This window comes from Periplaneta americana, chromosome 15 (genome assembly GCF_040183065.1).
Source record: "Periplaneta americana isolate PAMFEO1 chromosome 15, P.americana_PAMFEO1_priV1, whole genome shotgun sequence".
NCBI classification, from domain to species: Eukaryota; Metazoa; Arthropoda; class Insecta; order Blattodea; family Blattidae; genus Periplaneta; species Periplaneta americana.
In genome coordinates, this window is record NC_091131.1 from 55,805,297 (window position 1) to 55,826,331 (window position 21,035).

Genomic DNA, 21,035 nt, shown 5'->3' on the forward strand with positions numbered 1-21,035 from the left:
CATACAGAACAACCGGTAATATAACTGTTTTTATAAATTCTAACTTTCAGATTTTTCGACAGCAGACTGGATGATAAAAGTTTCTCAACCGAATAATAACACGCATTTCCCATATTTATTCTGTGTTTATTTTCCTCCCGAGTATCATTTATATTTGTTACTGTTGCTACCAGATATTTGAACTTCTCCACCTCTACAAAAGATAAATTTCCAATTTTTGTATTTCCATTTCGTACAATATTCTCGTCACGAGACATAATCATATACTTTGTCTTTTCGGGATTTATTTTACCTATTTCTTTACTTGCTTCCAGTAAAATTCCCGTGTTTTCCCTAATCGTTTGTGGATCTTCTCCTAACATATTCACGTCATCCGCATAGACAAGCAGCTGATGTAACCCATTCAATTCCAAACCCTCTCTGTTATCCTGGACTTTCGTAATGGCATACTCTAGAGCAAAGTTAAAAAGTAAAGGTGATAGTGCATCTCTTTGCTTTAGCCCACAGTGAATTGAAAACGCTTCTGACAGAAACTGACCTACACGAACTCTGCTGTACGTTTCACTGAGTCACATTTTAATTAATCGAACTAGTTTCTTGGGAATACCAAATTCAATAAGAATATTATATAAAACTTCTCTCTTAACCGAGTCATATGCCTTTTTGAAATCTATGAATATCTGATGCACTGTACCCTTATACTCCCATTTTTTTTTCCATTATCTGTCGAATACAAAATACCTGGTCAATAGTTGATCTATTACACCTAAAACCACATTGATGATCCCCAATAATTTCATCTACATATGGAGTTAATCTTCTCAAAAGAATATTGGACAAAATTTTGTACGACGTCAACAAAAGTGATATTCCTCGAAAGTTACTACAGTTAGTCTTGTCCCCCTTCTTAAAGATAGGTACGATTATGGACTCCTTCCATTGTTCCTTTCTTAATTAGGTCCTGGAAATATTTGAAACAATTTAAGACATTTTCATTATTTCCTTCCTTAATTTGGATTAGTAAATTATAATATTTCAACTTCTTACATTTAGTAATATTGTACATCAACTTTTATGGTGTGTGGAACTGCGTATCACTGATAGAAAGCTCTCTGCGTAACCGGAGCCTACGAGCGGCTCGGCTTTGAGAGTATGAGAAATGCTGAAAATTGTTTTATAGCAGAATCGCAAAAGTTTCCTCGTATATCTCACTTAATGAAATATGTAAACACAGCGACAAGGGATAACAGCACGCACTGAGGTGATTATGAAGCCGATGTTAATGTATTCAATTATCTGTACTAGTTAATAAGTGTAACTATGTAATTGGACAGTGTAAGTGAACTATGCATAATGGATAGGAGTATTAAAGGGATGAGAGAAAACTATAAATACAACCTGCGCAAGAAACAAAAATAACAATGGTCGATAGTCTCCACAGTCGATAACGGTTGTCACCACGGTCCAAGTATTGATAAGAGGCGATGTTTATTATGCGGTGTCGATCTTCATGTCTGAAGAGAGTGTACAATGCACATCATTGTCTTTATCATAGATGTCCACTTGTAACTCTTACGAGATAACCCCTGGCGTAAGCAACCCGCAGCGCATATTCTTTAAGGTCGTTTTTCCTATTTTATATGGTTATTTATTGACCTTAGCGAAGCATGCTTGACGTGCAATATCTCCTGGTTCTATAGGCGTTTGGACACCCATGGTCTATATTAAATAATCCGTGGCGCTACATCCAGTGAAGGGCCTAGACCGACCAGTCGAATGCTGGCCTTACGCCCACATGCCGAAGCAGAGGTGGACGATCATCCAACCTGAATGGAAGTATCGTGTGGTTAACACGATGATCCTCCCAGCCGTTATAGCTGGCATTCGCAACCGGATTTCGCTACCTATCGTTGTTCCCCAAGTGCATGACGATGCTGGGTGGGCACCGGTCCCATACACTGGCCGAAATTTGATGAGAAAATTTCTTCCCCCATGAGGACTCGAACCAACGCGCATTCCGTAACGCGAGTCCCGGGCAGGATGCCTTAGACCACGACGCCACGGCGCGGGACATGGTCTATAATTATTTACCTACAAATAAACTGATTATAGGATGCATTACAAGAGAGTCAAATACACGCCTGCATGCGTAGTTACATACATACATACATACATACATACATACATACATACATACACAATCTATATTTGACCAAATTCCCCTGATTGAGGTTCTGCCTGATAAGTTACATCTATTATCAGGCAGTACGTCTCACTTAATCATATGTGTCAGAGGAAGAACAACTGTTTGTATGCATCTGAAGTCTGATTAGTGTTATATGTAGCTAATCGGCGATGTAAGTAATGGAGGGGAAAAGAAACTGGCCACCCTACCTCATATCTCCTGGCCTAGCTGCCTCATAAGTGGTGCCTTCTTGGTATCACTTGTGATGTTCAGACTTGTCTTCGGACAGTTGACTATCTAACCTAAGAAATGCAACAGTTTGTAAACTAAAATCTACAGCGTTGGAGTAAGAATATAATAGCATGTAATATACATATTGTAATGGGGCATGCCGAGGAATAAAGTATTAAAAATACATACACACATGTATAATGAAAATTTTAAAATTGTGTTGTCATTTATTACTGGTGTAGCTACATTGCGCCCACGAGGGTGTAGTGTTGTTCTTATGCAATTAATTTCCCTTGTAGTTGTAATTGCAAAATCGTGTTGTTCCCTTCGCCTGCTGGTAGGCAGCGTGTCTTACAGGCTTGGTAAAGAAGTTGTCGTATTGCGCGGCGCACCGTTCACAATGAGAAAGACGAGTGTGTTAATTTTTTTTCGTTACTGTTACTTAAAAATAATTTTTCTCATAGTCCATAAAGTATCAAAAGAATATCATTATTGACAGTTGTAATTTTGTTTCAGGAATATGAAAATAAATTGGACAACAAATCTTTACCTTAAAAACAGGTAAATTTTCGTTTTGTTCTCCTGCTATTTTCTACACGTCTCTCAGCAACTACGAAGGAGTACTAGGAATAATATCTTCTTCGTTATCACTACCCATTATATTAAACATTAAAATAAAAGTAACAACAAAAATTACAAATGTTTATTTTTATTTTATCTTGTTTGTAAATTGTTACTATGGCAATCATTAAAACTCAAAAATCACTGCCTTCTCTCAGCGTTATGAATACAGTGCTTACAAGTAAGTTGCTTCAGTTTAATTTTTCATAACCAACTAATAATTCTATATTTTAAAAATATCAATTTTTTTTCTGCAAATATTTCAGTAGTGATGAAAAACTGTGGGCCTACATGATTTGTGTCTAGACGGTGCTTTTCTTTATTCATAATTTTAGGGTGCTCCATACACTCGTACTACTTTAATTCAACCAACTCTTAAAAAAAAGCACTTCTTCAGTCACTTGTTAGATAAATTACTATTTTGAATTGCGTATTTTCGTATAAATTGTCAGTTTTCATCTTTAGATGAATATTTGTATAACTTTCAGTATGGCCTTACATATGAATGCTGGAATGTGAAGATGTTATTTCATTAACACAGCCTTTAAAATGACGTACAGATTCAGAACCAGCCTCGGCTGTATTTAATTATATGAAAAGAACCCTGTGTTATTATTGAGTAAAATGTTTGAAGATAGTTTGGAACATCATAAGTGACACCAATAAGATTTCACTCATGAGACAACTAAGTCGGGAGTAATGGGGTAGGGTGGCCAGTTGAAGGGTGTGATCACAAAACGCGTTAAATCCATGTTTATAAAGGACTGGGGTAGTTTTTTTTACATACCGGTCTACGGACTGATCGAGTTTTCAAGTGACGTACAATAACTTATTAATTAAATTTAGGTATAAAATATTATTGTTTATATAATTTGTAAACTTCGAATAGAATTTCTTTTGCTATTTATGGCTAGTAGTTCCCATTAGTTTCTAAATATTAAACTAAATATTTTACTTCGGAATACCTTTAATCATGTGTCATATGTTGTCATAGTTCGTATGTGACGTTTCAGAGAGTATCTCTCCATTTTTTATTCTCTGGAAAATAATTGCACATATTTATATACTGGTTCAAGTACAGTATGTTATATTTGTAGGTCTGTTTTTCTGACTTCCCAGCTGCTTATTTGGAACACAACGCATTTGCTAGAATATAATTTTGTAGTGCTCGGGAAAAGTGTCACAAGTCAAAAATGTTAATTTTACAGGAGAAAGGAAGAAAACTCTTCACACTGGTTTATGTCGATTTGATTTTCTTCTGTATGAATTATTGTAATGAATACTTATGTCTCTTTTCCCAAGCGAGCAGATGTTCCGTAAGTTGTCAATAAATTAATAAAAAATGTTTATGGAAACTGACTTATGCCACTTTTCCCAAGCATTGCAGAATTTTGAATAAATATTTCTTCGTTTGGAGGGGACAAATACTGGCATTAGTTATTTTTTATTTAGTGAGATTATCAAGGTCATCTTTAAATCGAATTGAGTTTTGAAGTAGGAATCGAAACTTTTTTTTTTATTAAATTCTGATTTCACGCACAAACTACAAACACCTTTGGTCTGAAACAATTTTTATCAAACATATTAAATGATGAAATAAAATAAATGCAATCACCCAAGGAAAATAAACAAGCAGCCAGTAAATGGAACTGACAAAAATCTGTAAATAAGCCAATCACTTAGTCATATAATCAGAGAAATAGACAATATTAAGCGAAAGAATACCAGTAATTCTAATAATCAAGCAATCAATCAGCCTAAAACAAAACTATATCCTAAGCAACTGTAAATAACTTACCAATCTATCATAAAACCATAAATAAAAGGAACAATTAACCAACAAATTAATTCAATTTATCAATAAATCAAGGAAGCTAATTTTTTACTCTAATAATTGATAAAAATAATCGAACAAAGAACCAAATAATCAGTTAATCATGTAGTGAACTGAATAAGAAAGCGGACATACAAATAAATAACTATTGAAACAAGAAACAAAAATAAACTAATTCAACAATTCATTAAGCACACAACTAAATAACCAATACAATAAGTAACCAAACAAATAAATAACAAGTCTAATAACTAAAAACAAACAAATAAGTAACCAATCTAGTAACTAATCAAAAGAATAATAAATAACCAATATAATAATTAATCAAATAACTAAATAGCTAATCCAATAACTGATCAAACAGATAACTAAGTAAGTAATTCAATAACTAACAAAACAACTAAATAACCAATTCAATAACTAATCAAACAAATAAAAAGTCTAGTAACTAGTCAAACAAACAAGTTGGTAATCATTCCAGTAACTAATTAAACGAACAACCAAATAACCAATCCAATAATTAATCAAATAGCTAAATAACTAATGCAATGACTAATCAAACAGACGACTAAATAAGTAATTCAATAACTAATAAAACAAGAAACTAAATAACCAATCTAATAGCTGACCAAGCTGACAACTAAGCAATTATTTCTATAACTAATTAGAGATGTAAGTAAGCAGCCACATAGTGCTAAGTAACCAAATACACAAATAAATAATCATGAAAATAAAAATATAATCAACCAACTAAAAATCAGCTAATTAAACAACCAAATAAGTAACCAGGGAACCAATTCACATGGCCTACATTTATATTTTATTTCCCTATAGGTCTGTAGTGAAATATCATCAGCATGACACAATTTGTTAGGATTTGAACCCAAGCTCATGGGAAGAGTGTGTAATAGTCCAGCAGTTGTATTAAAGAAGCATCGTATCATCTTTCGTAAGAACGTGACAGCAGATAGAAGGCACCCGCATCCGTCTCAGAGTATTCAGTGCGATGTGGAAGATTTCCATTCCATGGCGTGTGGGTTCGGACTCCGGTCAGACCACGCGCCGATCCACCTTCCCCTCCTCCACCCCCGTTTTTTGCGTGTACATTTTTTCTTTCCCTCTCGCCGACGCACGCGCAGTCTCGCCCGTCTCCACATAATGGTAGGAGGGCCCGCGCTGTCGCCATGACAACGGGCCTGCCGACGGAGGCATCTAGCGGGCGTCGCCGTCACTAGCGTCCTTCCAGTGCCTGCCAGTTCAGTTGTATGGCTGCGTAGGGTGAGCGCCAGTCAGGTTTTTTTAACCCGCAGTCATCGTGAGAGGGTGGTGACCAGTTTGCGCACGGGGATGTGTCGGTGAAGACTAACACACACACATACACACACAAGGACGCGCGTGCTTGGACTTGAACCCCGGACTCTGCTACTGTGAGGTTAGGTCAAGGTCAGAGTGTCGTCGTCTTGGGCTCTCGTCCTCTCGATGTTGTGACGTCGTCGCAGCTCTCGCCCAGGTAAGCGTGTGAGCGCCATGTGTTGAGCACCCACCTGCGATCGATGTGCGGCCACAGTTGGTTCGGCGTCGCTCAATAAGTTCCCGCGTGGACTGTGCTGTCACTTGTGCCGCTCTTACACCGATCGCGTGGAAGTGCTGTATGGTTGTATTGTTGTGCGCGGTTCATGCCTCAAGATATTCTCCATCTGTCACCAGACTTGGAGCCCTCTCATAGACTCGAACCCGTCACTTCCGGCATCTTGTAAAGTTTCATACAACGTCTGTCGTCAAGGATACGTTGAGGTAAAGCAAAATTGAACGTAAAAATGGTATTCAACTTGTGAACACGTGGTCGACTCGTGGGCAGCTCGAAGAAGACGACAGATCCAACGTTTTTGTACATCTTACGATGTGATTCGTGTTATTAAAACTAACCTATGATTTCCTTGAGTTGCCAAGGTTTGTGAATAACTACAAATAAACGCAAATTACACAATTTAAAGTCTAGCAACAAACCAATCTTCTCTTGTACTGTGTCTCCATAGCAACTTAAGGTATAGCCTAATGAGGAAAAGCTAATTTTTGCTACGCAATGCACAATAAATCAAGTTTCTTTTAGTTTAAGATTTTATTATAAGAAGAGATAGACTAAGGGAATGGTATTTTGTGACTAAGGGTACGTACACGTTGGAGCGACGATAAACGATAAAAGAAGCAGCGATGCTATATCAGAGAGAATTGAAGCATGTATTATCATTGAGGTGTGCATATTGGAGTAACGATAAAAGCGAAGATACACGATAAAAGCGACGAAAATTAAAAGTTCCATTTTCTTCGCTCTTGTCGTTCATATGATCTCTGATTAAGATTATATTAATCTGTGTAAATACCGGTGGTTATCAATATATCCGAATATTAATCGATTTATTATTATTTCGGCTTGTTAAATTAATTATTGTAGATATTCACAAATTGATCAGTTGTGTATTTATTCGTCATATATTATGTGATCACAAGAACCAATCACAACTCAACGAATTTATACTATCTTTGGGATGAGAAACGGGTTCAATTTTGTACGTATTTAAGTTACATTAACCTTGAACTTAGCAGCTGATATTTCCTATATATCTTCTTTCATTAAGTGGATGCATAGAATATCTTCTACTGATAAAACAAAATGTTCGCTTCCCGCGTCCTCGTTGCTCCGATATGAACACTTGATTCTTTGATAATACCAAAGCGTCGCTAGATCGTTTCTCTTATCGTTTATCGTTGCTCCAACGTGTACGTACCCTTAGCCTTAAAAACAAATCAGTCTTTTCTCTTTCTGTGTTTAAATAATAGCATAAAATATGGAAATATTAATTTGTTAGACTTTAAATTATTGATTTGTGATTCGATGCAGTTGGTTACAAATCTCAGAAACGTGAGGAAACCGTATGTGACAGTGATGCAACAACGATTAGAGAAAAATAAGTATGACAGACAGGCAGACAGGCAGACAGACAATCCGACTGCCTTTGTTTGAAGTAGACATGTGATAAGGCTTTGGAATTTGAGGTTAGGAATTAAAAACTAATTTTGCAACTTTGCAAGGAATTGCAACTCCGGCGATGACGCAAGCAATGAGAAGTCGATTAAGCCGTCGTCAAGGCAACGCCGACTCGTCATAAGCCTCCACGCGTTGTTCTTGAGAGATTTGTGGCGGAAATCTCGTTGAGCGAGACAAATAGAGACCATAAAACCATAAAACAGCCCCGCGTGCCCGAATTAGCACCTCACGCGAGCGAGGGGGGGCCCGTGGGTGCGAACACAAATCCGGACGATCACGAGGAAAGCGGCATTGTACCGTACACGTTTTTGTTGCTAAATCCTACATCGATACGTACTAGGCTTTGAATATCAATTATAATGTTAGGTGTTTTGAAAACACGAAACAGTAGAAGGAAGATCTGTTGTTAAATTTATTCTAATTTTAATATGCAGCTTTGTTCAAGATCTGAATATTGATTACAGTAAACATTGTTATGGAAATAAGAAACAAATGAAGACGCATTAATTACTTTATTTCATATTACAGGACGTTTATAATTATCTCTATCGCAATTTAAATCTCAATTGTGTTGCTGAGGGAACTCTAAACTAGAGAAGTTTTACTTATTTGAAGAAGAAATTAAATAGGAATTATTACTACAGTTGCTGTGGGAATATAAAACAAAAAAAAAACACCATATTAGTAAATGTTTGGAAACTGTTATATGGAAAGCATAAACTATACTTAAAATATCAATGATCTTGCTATCAAGATGACAATTAGATAAAACAAATTTAACCCCTTTCCGCATACTGGGAGAGAGATGGCACATACTGGTTTTATATTCATATAACTTATAATATAAACATATATTTCCAACTGCATACTGGGATAGATATGGCACACTGTCAAGAAAAACTGGATTTGACGATATGTGACATCAGTTGAGAAAGAGAGAACTAATTAAGTTATTTGAATATTAAACCAGTGTGTGTGTGTGTAAAAGTGTCCCAGGCATTAAGGGGTTAAATATTATTATTATTATTATTATTATTATTATTATTATTATTATTATTATTATTATTATTATTATTATACAAATTTAGATAAGAATTTAGTAGTGAATTAGCTGTATTTTTTGTTTAAATATTAAACAATATAAATTAGATATGGTGTCAGTTTCTTTATTGTAACACATACGTGTCACCATAGGCGAGGTATTTTTTATATTATAGTGTTATGAAAGTATAGAGCATAGATAGGAATTTAAAGATATTAGAGTTGAAGTTTCTACTGCATTTAAAATAAATAAAATAAAATAAACCTGCATTACAAAATAAAGTGAAATATTTTTACAAACATATTCTGTGAAACTGTATTATGATACACGTGTGATTGCTTTCTAAATTCACATAAATATTACGTTAAGAGTTATTTGGATAATGTTAATACTAAATATGAACTTTTTACATTAAAATATCGTTAAAAATATGTTTAATTGAAGCGATATAATTCGTAAATCCTAATGTTATTAAAAGATCCACGTCACTATTTGCTATGTGTAGGAGATAAGTTCGTCTACACGGGTTAAAACATATTATCTAGAAAATTCTTGTGTTTCTTTTTTTTTTATAGCCCTGTCACGTAATACTGACTGTTTCCCAACGCGTTGTTTCAGCTTCAGACATTTCATTTCGATAAGTGTTTATGTACCAATTTTAGATATAGGCTTGTTAACGAATTGGTTTTATGAAATACGCGAAAAATAAATAAAGATAAGAAAAGAGTGCATTTGACCGGGGACCAGCGGGTTTCTGACTACGGGAAAATATCGATGGAGTCCGGGCCAACCCCACATGTGCCGGCCGGCGGGGTTCAGGAAGTAACTTCCTGCTTTAGAAATGCATTCTCCTACTATATCTAAAGATCTAGGTAAAATAATAGTTGGTTGTTATTGTCTGATATATTTTGACGTATTTTAATGTTGAAATACAAAGGATTCTGTTTAAGAAAATCTGTATTTTCCTGATTACAACAATCAAACATAATTTCAGGAGTTATTTTAATACTGTAACCACTCAGTTTTATATTTTGTAATGTGTTATGGGTGACAGCGCCATTGAGACCTTGGTGAAGAATTTCCAGTAATATGGGAAATTATGGCACAATAAAGAACAGTCGATTTTACGAAGGAAATTATGAATTTCTTGCGATAATGATAGTGATATTGAAATCATTATTAACATCGTCATCGTAATTCCCATTTTGCTTTCTACCCGTTCCGATAACATGAAAGTTATATACAAATAAAATAATAGTTTAAGTTCTGGATTGCCCCTTTGATGTCATCTAGATCAACACCACGTCATAAGGCAATATAGAACAGAGGATCATAGGGACATACATTTTCATCCCTTATCCTACAATCCTCCCGTATCTAAACCATAATTCCCTTATACATAAAATAAAAAAACCATGAAAATAATAATAAAGTATTAAGTTTCATATTTGCTTAAAAGTTACGTAGTTTCAATGTTCGAAAGCAAAAATATTCTCCACATTTTTACTTCTATTAGAAACTTAATTCCAAGAAATTTGTTCTTAAAAAGAGGAAGACGCAAATAACCATCCTCTGATTTTTTCTCCTTATTTCAATGCCAACACTCATTCTTTATGAAATATTTTTGGGATTTAAACAAAAGAGATTCTGGTTGGCAGGAAACTTAGCATAAATATATAGTCCAACTGTTAATTTCGAAGCATATAATGATGTTTAATTTTAAAAGAGTGTAAGTTGTAATCTTCTGAAAGGACGGAACTGAAATGATTATAAGAATCTTGAGACTATTTTTCAAACCGCTGCTATGAATGAAAATTACTTTTCAAGCAGAGACAATAGTGATTGAAAGAAAGTTAGTTTGAATATTATTGTAACTATTCTCAGATAAATAATTAAATTGTATTAATAAAAATATAAAAACAATTGAATGTATGTCCGTTACTTACTATATTATCAAGTACAATTCGTTGCTTGGATACGGAATTGCTTTCATACCGAAAGTGGAATAAGGTTTCTTCTTCTCCTCGTGTTTCCCCCGAGCTACGAGCTAAAAACAAATGAAACTCGATCTCCACATTTTGTTCGCTCTTTGTATTGTTGAGACCACGCTGACGTTGCAGTCCTCGACATCGGGAGTCTCAAAGATGTCGATCGCTTTTTGTTTCGTTGCCTACAAACTTCCATCGGTTCAGTACAGATATTTTGATCGATGTTTGACGTCTTAAATGATTATACTTTATGTAAAAGAATTTTCTATACATAGGGATTTAACAAAGAAAATACATTATTTGTAAATATTATCTTTCCTGTACGTTTCACAGGAAAATTATATAAGAAGAAATATGAAGGAATAAAGATCAATTGAGTTGAGCTAACAACTATTTTATTTTCTTAATAGGTTCAGAGGAATTAATTAAATTAATTATTCTGAAGTGTAACTTCACTTGCTTTATTTAAAATTTTAAATTTTGTTTATTCTGCAGATAATTGTTTTTTCTTTTTATAATTTCTGTTGTAATTAACATAGGGCCGTGATATATGTAATATATACTGTATATAGGAGGTAATATAATGAAAGTTTAATGTTGTCATAGTTTCGTTTTGTTGAGCTATTTAAGAAATGGATTGAAGTAAATGATTGAAGCATCATAATTTATATGTAAATATATTTTATTTGGCGTCGATAATTTCATGTATATTTATAGTGTCAGTGTTTAGAATGAACAATAATAACCTTGGATTTATTGGTACAGTATACAGAAAGAATTTTTGCCTAAGACTGATGATAGGAAAGCATTTAAAACACACATGCCGATTTTTTAAAGAAAACAATACTACTAATAATATTAAAAATGAAAACTTTACAATTAAATTCATTTTCCGAGGAAGGTTACAGATTTAACTGTAACCAGAATGCAAAATATTTAATTTTGTAAGGGAAAAGATAATGTAATGAATGTTTGATGTCATGGTTTCTTTTTGTTGTTTAAGAAATAGATTTAAATAAATATTTGAAACAGCATCAGCTATAAAAATATTACAGCAGAAATAACGTAATCCTAGTTATCAATGAAATTAATTGAAAATAAAATAATAATGAATGTCATAAAATTAAAGCATTATTAGAGGAACCTAATAGCTCGATTTTGTCCTTTCTGATGTATAAACAATGTTATTAAATTTTGTGTTAATGCTGCCACGGCCCCATGAAACTCGATGTGTGAAATAGTATTTTAAAATAACCGTACAATGCAAAAATAGAAGAAATAAATGTAACACGTTAAATAAAGCAAATGAAGTAGCAGTTTAGAATTTTATTAAATAAATTCCTCTGAACCTATTATGAAAATAAAAAAGTTGTTAGTGCATTTTGATGTATATTTAATCCCTTAAACTTTTTCTTTATGAAAATTTCCTGTAAAATATACATGCAAAACTATATTTACAAATAAATTCATTTCCAAAGTTAAATTCCTGTGTATAGTAAACTATGCTATACAGTGTATAGTTGGTTCATTAAATACATGAACGTCCTTAAGAAAGTTCTGGAAAGTCAGTCGAGGTCGTCTGTTAGTAAGTTATATTTGTTCGTTTAGATTCAATTACTTAAAATATATACACAATAAGCCGAAATTTATAACCGGCGAACATATTTTAAATTCATTTGTTTTTAATTTTTCTTCCACATGTTAAAACTTGTGGTTCTATATTTTACGAGTATATCCAGTATTTAAAGCAAAATGTATTTTAGGCTATATTTATTACCGAATACAGCGCATATCTGTATTCATATACATAAACGAATATTATGTAACATTTGCTACAAAGTAACCACTGATTTATTGGTGAATAAATTCTGTTAATTAAAAGCAAGAGATTCAAATTCGTAAGGGTCCGGTTTTTGTGTGTTCAACTTACTCCTAGGTTTGTGAGGGAATAGATTTTTGTACAGCAGGTATCATAGATACATAAACATCCAACGTTTCGGAGTTTGTACTAGTTTCATGGTCAGGGAAGGCAGAGGAGGAAAGACAAACTTGTTTGTTGCTTTCGTCACCAAGAACTATAAAACGAATACCGCCGAAATCCTTTATTACGTGAATAATCGTATCAGTTAATAATAATAATAATAATAATAATAATAATAATAATAATAATAATAATAATAATAATAATAATACTTACTGGCTTTTAAGGAACCCGGAGGTTCATTGCCGCCCTCATATAAGCCAGCCATTGGTCCCTATCCTGAGCAAGATTAATCCATTCTCTATCATTATATCCCACCTCCCTCAAATCCATTTTAATATTATCTTCCCATCTACGTCTCGGCCATCCCAAAGGTATTTTCCCTCCAGCCTCCCAACTAACATTCTATATGCATTTCTAGATTCGCCCATACGTGCTATAAGTCCTGCCTATCTCAAACGTCTGGATTTATTATTCCTAATTATGTCAGGTGAAAAATAAAATACGTGCAGTTCTGCGTTGTGTAACTTTCTCCATTCTCCTGTAACTTCATCCCTCTTAGCCACAAATATTTTCCTAAGAACCTTATTCTCAAACACCCTTAACTTCTGTTCATCTCTCAAAGTGAGAGTTCAAGTTTCACAACCATACAGAACAACCGGTAATACAACTGTTTTATAAATTCTAACTTTCAGATTTTTTTGACAACAGACTAGATGACAAAAGCTTCTCAACCGAATAATAACACGCATTTCCCATTTTTATTCTGCGTTTAATTTCCTCCCGAGTGTCATTTATATTTTTTACTGTTTCTCCAAGATATTTGAATTTTTCTACCTCTTCGAAGGATAAATCTCAATTTTTTATATTTCCATTTCGTACAATATTCTGGACACGAGACATAATCATATACTTTGTCTTTTCGGGATTTACTTCCAAACCTGTCTCTTTACTTCCTTCAAGTAAAGTTTTCGTGTTTACGCTAATCGTTTGTGGATTTTCTCCTAACATATTCACGTCATCCGTATAGACAAGAAGCTGATGTAACTCGTTCAATTCCAAACTCTCTCTGTATCCTGAACTTTTCTAATGGCATACTCTAGAACGAAGTTAAAAAGTAAAGGTGATAGTGCATCTCCTTGCTTTAGCCCGCAGTGAATTGGAAAAGCATCAGATACAAACTGACCTATACGGACTCTGCTGTACGTTTCACTGAGACACATTTTAATTAATCGAACTAGTTTCTTGGCAATACCAAATTCAATAAGAATATCATATAATACTTCTCTCTTAACAGAGTCATATGCCTTTTTGAAATCTATGAATAACTGATGTACTGTACCCTCCCATTTTTTCTCCAATAATAATAATAATAATGATAATGATAATGATGATAATGATAATGATAATGATAATGATAATGATAATGATAATGATAATGATAATGATAATGATAATAATAGTGGTAGTAATGATAACGATAATGATATGATTATGATGATGATAATAATAATAATAATAATAATAATAATAATAGCATTAGTAATAATAACTTTATGCAGTCCTAACATTAAAACGCGCTTGTTACGACGCTATAAATCGTGCACGATAATTAGTCTAATTCTGCCACTAGTGCCAAAAGAGATTACCTAGCAACTAGTATTCTATGACGTTATCACCGCCTTCACAACACAGTTTTATACAACGTACTTGTAAGGAAAAGCTTCAGAACAACAACAAAATAACATTGTCTCTGAAACGGTTACTTAGCTACCATGCAATATATTACGTTATATCCAATACTCATGTCTCTACTACAACATAACATTTTGTAAATTTATAATAGTTTTTTTTTTACACATTTTGATGTTAGAATAGCATAAAAAGTTATATGTAACACGTGTATAATCTTCATTATAAACATTCGTGAAAATTAGCGCTCTCAATTACGCCTACCAAGATTATACACTAATTACATAAATGACTATTTTTCAATTAATTGTTCAGTAATTGAGTCTGTTTGTTGGATCCATACACTTTCAGATAAATATTGTAAACTCACATTAGACATAACTGTTGACAGGTAAATTATGAAATGTCATATTGTAAACCATTCCTGCTATCGGTGTGGGAACAAGGATTTTCACAGCGATGTGTAAAATGCAATTAACGCAAAAACTCATACCCTGTCTCATAATTTTTTTGTTAGTGGATTATTTAACGACGCTGTATCAACTACTCGGTTATTTAGCGTTGATGGAATTGGTGATAGTGAGATGATATTTTGTGAGATGAGGTCGGGGATTCACCATAGATTACCTGACATTCGCCTTACGGTTGGTAAAACCTAAAAAAAATCCCAATCAGGTAATCAGCCCAAGCGGGAATCGAACCCGCGCCCGAACGTAACTCTGGACCGACAGGCAAGTCCCTCAGGCGACTGAGCTATAGCGGCGACTCGTATTTTATAATGTTTTGATAACATTTTTCATATGAAGTAAAGTCTCCATGTTTTTTTTCATATTTTCTACGTTTTTTCTCCCTCCGTTAATATTTTTGTAATTATCACTGAATCGGGCTTTCCAGACATAAGGAAGCAATAGAGATGTTTTCCAGAAAAAAATGAAAAACCAAAGTCACCTATTCCATTTTATGAAATTAGTAAGGTACCTACTTGGAGGTAAGAAAAGCGAAGCACCAGCAAATAATACCAAAGTATTAATAGCCTAAATGTAGCACGGTACACACATGCTCCTATTACATCATGTAATGTGGATCGAATTTTTTAATCATATGAAAGAATATCAACTGACAGAATATGTAATCTTTTCCGAGGAAATGCAGAAAGATTACTTGTATTGTAACCAGAGTTGAGTCCTGCTAATGTAAGAAATCTTTGTTCTCTTTAGTTTAAACAACATATAGGGTAGTTCTTTGCATTTATATAGAGGTCTGATGATCCTGAAAAATTATTTAAGTACGCAGATGTATTATATTTAATAGCTTATTAAATTTAGACAAAACTATCTGTACAGGATTATTTTGTATTATAATGATTTAAACATCCTCTATATTATAGTTTAAGAACGAAGGTATTTTACCATTGAAATATTGTTCATATTTTACCAAAATAAATTTAATATTTTGACAAAATCTTCTTCATATTGTGCCGATTTCTAGACATTATAAATCGCAGAACTTCGTAGTCATATAGGGGAGAGTTGGGTAGTATCGGACATCGGGTAATATCGGACAGTGAGTTTCTTTCATCTACCACCAGATGATAGTACCTGAATGACATGGTTATGTTTCTGTGATGTCGCATACAGAAATGTAACCATGCCATTCAGGTAGTACCAACTGGTGGTAGATGAAAGTAACGCACTGTCCGATATTACTCGATGTCCGATACTACCTAACTCTCCCCTAGTCAAAATGACTAAAAGACACGGCTTAAGACACCACAGAGAACATAGACAAAAGAAGGCTCACACTAGTCCGAAAATATATTGTCTTAAGGGAACAGTTACTGTAGCAACACAGCACTTCAGTGAACAATATTAATATTATTGATGATAATCGTTTACACCGCAACAAGAATTGTTACAGTCATCATAGTTTATTTTAATTCAGTGCAACTACATCTAATGTAAGATATCGATGGTGTTTAGGTAAAAAGGGTTTATCCCACAAAAGGAATATTATTCAGTAACAAAAAGAAATTAAATGTTAACACATTATTATTATTATTATTATTATTATTATTATTATTATTATTATTATTATTATTATTATTATTAGTTACCTTATACGAAAGAATGTGAACATAAGAGCATAATTGTTAAAAACATAATATATTATCTTCAAATTTTGTAATTAAATTTTGACTAAGTACACTAGTTACAGCAAGAAAATCAAATTTAAAAGAATGAGGGTTAAGCGCTTTCATCTGAACATAATCGACAATATTTAAAAATAAAAATATAATAAAAATAATTTAAATAATGTTATAATATTAAAGCTTTCCGAAGTTAGATTTATCTTTTTCGAAATTAGATTTATTTTTTTTCGAAATTAGATTTATCTTTTTCGAAATTAGATTTATCTATTTCGAAATTATATTTGTCTTTTCCGAAATTAGATTTATCTTTTCCGAAATTAGATTTACCTTTTCCGAAATTAGATTTATCTTTTCCGAAATTAAATTTCCTTTTACTAAAATTAATTTTACATATTCAGAACTTTTTATTAATATTTCAGAAACTGAAATTGCTCTCTCCGAAATTGTGTACACTTTTTCTGATATAATTGAATATTTTCCGAAATTGAGATTGAAAAGTTATAGTGCAAGAGCGTCGGTTTGTGAATTTTGAGGTATAATTTAATGAGAGACCCGGTGCATAGCCTATACGTTATGCAGACCATGTAATGACCTGTTTAACAATGTATTGTGTGATGTGCATCAGGTTATTAGAAGAACCGGTAAACAGGGGAATATAGTGGAAAATTAAGAAGGATCGGTATAGGTACTCAAATATTTAAATTTGGACGAAGGCACTCTTGAAAGGGGTGGGTTAGTAGACGATTTGAAGACCTGTTCGTCATCATAATAGATTCTTCACACTCCGAGTCTTCCCTCTACACTCTCTTGCATCGTCCTAGACTTTAATGCTGGTTCTTTTAACGACTCGGTCAATTCAATTTTTACAGTTCCTGTATTTGATCAAATGCCAGAAATTTCACACAAGTACTAAGCAGTGAGTTGTGTAATGTTTGCAGGGTGGACAGTATGTATTTCATAGCAGGCAGTTTTGATTGCACAACAGAGCTGCAGACAATGTCGTCGAGGCACATTTCTGACTCGTTCATTTTTGCAATGAATGCTGAGATATGAGCCAAGAATCAATATAGTGCATTATATTAAAACGTCATGGTTGGATGAAAAGTACACACAGATAACGATTTTTTTTATCGATTGAGAAATTGAAAAATGCGATGTTAGGAAGAAATGTAGAAATATTTGTTTAAAATAGACTAGGCCCTATATTGAAACATTTTGTTTGCCATAAATATATTACTTCATGCATAACTTTTTGACTTCTAGGAGAAGATATGTAAAATTTAATTTCCAGAGTATGAATCCGAGAAATAAGTATGAAGTAGGCTCTATTTAATAGCTCTTAATATAGTAAAGCATACCTGCACAAACAGCGCTCAACTAGCGCGCGGTCCTTCGGAGCGGGAGAGCGGTTGTTTACCGCTCGCCGAAACGGAGAGGAAGATACGTCAAATGACATAGACTTACTATAGGTAGAGGAGAGGGAAACGACTACTCAGTTATCTAGTGGAGTGCAGTGTGTAGGCCTATTCTCAGTAACTGTTTCACGTTGCTTACCTACTGCTACAGTATAGTATGGAGGAATCTAAAAGACGGGACATAACATTTAAAGATTTACAGCTCGAACTTATTGATCTTCAATGTGACCTAAGGGCTAAGATCGTTTGTATAATACTACTAGTCTGATTGAGTTTTATAAGACTAAACATTAGCAATAATATCCACGACTACACAGGCTGGCTGTGAAAATGATAGCTATGTTTGGCTCAACATTTATATTTGTGAGCAACTGGTTTCTACAGGGACATCACTTTATTTTTACTTGCATTTTTATTGTACCTGATTTTCTGAATATACTTGACTTTCACCCCTTTCATTAATGTCCTTGCTAACGTCAACCACACAAACTTACGGCCGCTGTTGCTAGCAGTGAAGTAACCAGTACAGAGTACAGTGTGTTTGAGAAATATGTTGCATTTTCTATAGAAGAAAGAACTTATATTATTGAACTTTATTTTCACACAGGTATGGTGTGCTAAGTCCACACGGATAAATTCAGTTATGCTACACAAGTGAAGATTAGAGTTACCGAAAGTACGGTACCCTACAATATGGTACGGTACTTAACAGCATTAATAAATTTAAACAAGAGTTTTGTTTTACTGTTTGTAGTTATGAAGGGCGATGGTGGAAACTGGAATTAAAATATAAACGAATGTGTACAACAGTTTTTTTCACGATTTTCTTATTATATCATTATGGAATATTTTCGTAGAAATGTCATTAATCTGATAGGTAAATTTAGAGCAACAGGGTGTACAGAAAGGAAGAAAAGTGTAAGATAACCAACAAAGGTGACAGAAGATGCTGTAGAAGATGCTAGAGAAAGGATACAGCGAGGTCCTAATAAGTCGGTCAAGAAGTTAGCTGTAGAAATTGGGGTTTCTTACGGAAGTGGTCACAAAATTCCCAGGAGTAAATTAGGTTGGTAATATGCTGAATAAAGTAGACATTACATAATGAATATAACCGCCTGAAGAGTTGACTTTGTGAAAAAAAAATATTGTTACTACTCTACTATTTTTTAAAAAATACCGTAAAAGTAATGATCAAATTGAAAATTGTAATAGGCCTACTGTATTTTCCTGTAACATAAATGGATACACTACTTTTCTCTCCTCCTATACCTAGTAAAATGATTTGTTTACATATTGCACTAGTAAGACCAAACTCCTGTAATGGAAGGGGGGTAACAGTGTTTCCGAGTATAGCCAGGTTAATGTTAAAAATGTTGGTAAAAATAAAGTGATGTCCCTGTATAATCAACTTTAACAAAGGCAGGCATTGAACATCTGTAACAGATGTTTCATTACGATCAGTAGGATACTGTTCCTTTCAGCTGCCAACAGCATAAAACCTCGTTTCGATGTACTGATAAATAAAAATATAACAAAATGATATTGTACATTTAAGTAGCTATAGAATTTCTATTATTTCTGTAAAATAAATATTTCTTTATTAATTAATAATAGTCCAAGATAGTTTTGCAAACACTAAACGGCAATTAATTTCATAAACACTCGTAATAATACTTCCTTTTGTGTACATTTTGTACGAGATCACCCCTTCTTCCAGTCCACCCTTATACCGAGCGCAGTTAATATCTGCATTCCGCTCATGAGTTGTGAGCCGGCTCGGAGAGCGCAAACCTTGCGCAGGCCTGTACTAAAGCTATTCAGTGTGGGTCCCTAGCACCACGGCATGGCGCATCCATTGCGGATAGAGGAGACGGCCTGCAGATATGGAGGGTAGCTGCGAATATTCTGAATAAGCAGTCTCGGACAGCAAATAAGGGGTGGTCCTCCAGCTTGGGAGTTGGCGAAGGGCTAACAACCCATAACCGTAAAAAACAGCTTGTCACGAAACCTCAAATTAAGCCTCGGAATGGGACGGATTCTATAGCACGACCACAGCAAAGACTGGATGAATCTTGCTCAGAATAGGGGCCGATGGCGGGCTTATGTGAGGGAGGCAATGAACCTCCGGGTTCCTTAAAAGTCATAAGTAAGTAAGTATTCAGTGCGGGCAATATGTAGTTACCAGGAAACTAAAGCCAGTGACATAAAAACATCGAAGTACTTTGAGGAAACTTTTCCTAAAATGAATTTGCCGTTGACAAATAATATCACTTGAGAAACGAAATCAAACACCTTTAACGAAAAATGATCCGTTGAAATTGGTGTGGCTGTACGTAGGCTACAGTATGATATAGTCGATCTAGCTCTAGAATAACTTGGAACTGAATGTAACACAATTTTATTTAAAATCGTGAAGAACGGTCAGAAAATCCAACGTCAAAGTTTTCAAGTGGTTTTCTAGTAGACGCAGTGAGCAGGAAATGCGTGGGATATAACAAGCAGGTGTTTTAAACTCTCCAGAAATGTTTTAATTTCTTTCACTTTGAAGTTTCTCGATTTAATATGACTTCAAACTTCCACTTTGTGTAACTAAAAACATGCGAATAAAATTGAAATTCCACGTCCAGTACCGAGAGAGGAATTGAAAGATCGCTTAGAAATGAGTGTGGCACTTCCTGTAAGACGGGGTAGCTCACATTGAAACAAAAAGTATGAAAGTACATGGTGAAATTATACAAAGATATCACACTACCAATACTTTTGTATGGTTGTGGAAGCTGGACGGTACATACACGAAAGAATGGAATTAATATTTTACAAAGAGAATATGTAATTAAACTTGAGAGTTGAC

At 34.0% G+C, this 21,035-nt stretch overlaps 1 protein-coding gene across 3 annotated transcripts in view; it reads left to right on the forward strand.

Annotated features, from left to right (window-relative positions):
• The window catches only part of LOC138715633 (CUGBP Elav-like family member 5), a 771,799-nt gene that overhangs the window by 24,464 nt on the left and 726,300 nt on the right, over window positions 1-21,035 (forward strand). Inside the window, exon 1 of one of the 3 annotated variants that reach the window (XR_011336522.1) lies at window positions 6,087-6,665. The exons of 1 other annotated variant lie outside the window; for it this stretch is intronic. The gene's annotated coding sequence lies outside the window, so the exon portion shown is untranslated. Of the gene's footprint in view, window positions 1-6,086; window positions 6,666-21,035 lie in introns of those variants that run through there. One more of the 3 variants, XR_011336521.1, reaches the window with a different exon arrangement.